Raw genomic sequence first — 3437 nt, forward strand, 5'->3', positions numbered from 1 at the left:
GCAGATTTGGGGGCACTCCCCCCCCCCCCCCATGCCCCCTGGACAGCTCTGTCCCCCGCCCCACCTTGGCTGGGCAGCACCTACCCCAGCCCCACTCTGCCCCCCACTGTGGGGGGATGTTGATGTGCCCTCCCCCTTTGCCCCTTCCCTCCCCTCTCCCCTTCCATCACAACAGACTTACCAGCTGGACGCAGCTGTATTGGAAACCAGATCAGCATCGGCCGATATGGCTCTTTAAAAATTGGTTGTCGGTATCAACCCCCCGAAATCTCTATTGGTGCACCCCTAATGCCAACATCTTACAAGTCAGGGTTGCAGATGGTTTTGGCACTGCCCAAAAACATTGCCTAAAAGTTGCCTACCCGTGACTCCCTGATGAGCACCTATGAATGAGCAGCAATTAGCAATTGGTTGGGCAATTCTGTTTCATCCATGCACCTACACCGTCAGTGGCCTACTGAGTAGCGAAAAGTGGGGCAAGCATAAATATGTTGAATCCCAAACTATATATAAATGCCAAAAAATGTGTTTACATGGCTATATAAAGTGCCACTTCCGTGTATGAAGGTGAAATAGGTTCTGCCATAAGTCTACTGAGTGCAGCCATACAACTTTCCTAACCCAACATCCCACACACCTGTCATTCTCAGAATGAGCTGTCTACCACAGCACTGTCACAAAGCCACAAAAAGCATGTGTATAGTCTACAAACAGTAACTCAAAATGCCTGAGGCAAAGAATGAAGAGAAAGTTTCCACTAGAAGGAAACAAAGTTATAGTCTATGCTTGTGTTTCAGCCTGCTAATGTAATCTGATTGATACATGCCCAGGTGTTTACAGCTTGTAAATCTTTTATTTGTCTCTTTTGGGAACACAAGCACATGCTGGAGCAAGGTGGGTTACTAGTACCTTGAGAGATTCTTCAGCCTGCATTGCAGCACTAATAATCAAAGGGCCAGACTGAAATACCTTGATTGTATGTGGTATTTGCTTAGGTATCCTATGCTGGCCCTAAGAGAGTAGGGCCATTTTTGGTCTCTCCTTCCCTTTAGGAGCTCTAGATGTATTAGGAACCAGAATTTTTGCCAAGCTAGAGCTTTTCAGTGACTTTGCCCTTTTCATGCACTTTGTTCTTAGACTTTCACAGAAAGCCCAAACCATACTTCCTCTAATTTTCATTTTATTTCTCATGATTGCCTCTCTCATTGCAACATTTATAACCATTTTTATTCTTGGACTTTAATTTCCTCTAGTATCTTCTGTTCTGCAGAGCTTCTGCCCTCCTGCTACAGTCTACCAACAGCCATGCCACCTCATCAATCTTAAACCTATTCTCTTTCAGATTTTACCTCTAATGAGGTTATTACCTCCTGCGAGGAATCTGGCCTCTGTTGCACTGCTTGGCTGCCTCTAGCAATCAAGAACATTTTACAAGGCCTTAATGGCTATCAGAGCCTGGAAGGGGCCTCAGACCTCAAAATGTCATGTCAGCTCTTGAGCTGAGTTCAACCTCTGCTGATAAAACTGCTTTAATTATCCAGGTTTAATTTTGGGCTTCTTCACTCCAGATACGCTTTGTATAAAATAAAATAAACTCAAGAAAATGAAGCAAAGCAAAAATCAAGGGACCTGAAATAGAGTTCTCTTAGGAGAGCTTGCTCTTTGCCCCATCTCCTTTTACCTTTTATTCTGTGTTTATCTTCAGCGCTCTTGTAGTTTGGGAAGATGAGTGGTGTTCTGCCAAGTCTTAAATTCATTCCCCCTCTAAAAAGAAAAAAAAAATCTGATCACCTTTGAATTATACATGTGGGATCCCTACTGAAAAATGGTGACTTAGGGTTCAAATACAGTATTTAAGGAGCTGAGTAGATACTGTATTTTGTGGTGTATAGGTTGTTTTGAAGCCCAATTTTTAACTCTTAAAGTTCAACCTCAACTTACACACAGTATCACCGTCCCCTGCGAGCAGTGCCAGGCTTGACTGGTGTGGCCCAGGCAATGCCACTCGCAGGAGATGGGGGCGCAACAGCGAAGCCTGGCTCTGTCTGCTGTGAGTGGCACTGCTGAGCACTGAGCCCAGCCCCTGTGAGCAGTGCTGGGCTTGGCACTGAGCTGGTGGGGCAGGACTTGGCGCTCAGCAGGGCCACTCACAGGGGATGGGGTCATGGCAGCCGATCCTGGGTGGGATGCAGGGGATGGGGACAGGGCTGTGCTCTGCTGGTGCAGTCCCATCCCCTGTAAGTGGCACTGTCTGTGCCGCACCAGTCAAGCGCTGCATCCAGCCCCATCCTCTCCGAGCAGTATTCACGGGCAGTGGGGCTAGGGTTGGCATTTGGCACTGCCACTTGTAACAGACGGGGCCAAGCTTGGCGCTCAGCTGGCATGGCCCAGGCAGCACTGCTTGCAGGGGATGGGGCCATGCCCGCCAAGCCCAGCCTTAGCCTCTGTGAATGGTGTTGCAACACGTGTCAACCCCACCCAGGTGCTCGGCCCACAGTGAGGGCATGCAGGGACTGGTATAAGTCGACCCCATATTTCTGATCCAAAAAGTTAGATTGACTACACCAGATCTATGAAATTCCTAACTTTCTGGATCAGAAAATGGGGTCAACATATATATCATGTCAACCTATACACTGTGAAATACGGTAGTCTTTTTAGGGAAGGGTGAATAAGGAATTCGGAGAATGTGGTTTTTCTGCAGCATGTGCATGCATGCATTTCCTGAGGAGGTAACCTGATTGCACTTGCAAGAGAAAACTGGGTTGTGTGTTCAGAACAGCAATGCTCAACCTATGGCCCAGGGTCCCGATCTTGCCCCCAAAGTGACTGAATCCAGCCCGCAGCATGGGGAATCAGCAGCAAGCGTCTTAGCCTGGTACATCCCTTTCCTGCCCTGCCTTGTTCTGCCACTGATCCCCTCTGCAGCTGGAGGGTAAGCTCTCTTCCTTTCTCCTTCACCCCCTCCCCTCTCTCTGACAGTTGCAACCATCTTTCTTCCCCCCTCTAGTACCAGAGGGGAGCGTTGGCCCATGGTGCAGCTGGGTCACAAGCATCCAGTCCACCACTTGAAAAGGTTGAACTCCACTGGCCTAAAATAGAGCTGTCCAAATTTTACATGGCAGGGGGCCACATGCCCCTTGAGTCACGCTGGCAGGGGCCACATCAATGGGAGGTAGTTCTCCTCTTCCACCCCTCATCTCCCCCCACTATATCATGTTTCCCAGGTACCTTTCTGCTGCACCCTGTGCCCAGGCACCCCTCAGCTGCACTCCATGGCCCCCATTACACTGCACATCCAGGTGCCCCCTCCCCTCTGCTCCCCCCTGCTGTATTGGCAGGGCCTCCACTGCTGCCAATGCATCATCCTCCCAAGTGCCCCCCTGCTGCATCCCACTCCCAGGCACCTTGACTCACCTTTGGCTTCCCATCCATGA

Source organism: Alligator sinensis, unplaced genomic scaffold (genome assembly GCF_000455745.1).
Source record: "Alligator sinensis unplaced genomic scaffold, ASM45574v1 scaffold161_1, whole genome shotgun sequence".
Taxonomy (NCBI): domain Eukaryota; kingdom Metazoa; phylum Chordata; order Crocodylia; family Alligatoridae; genus Alligator; species Alligator sinensis.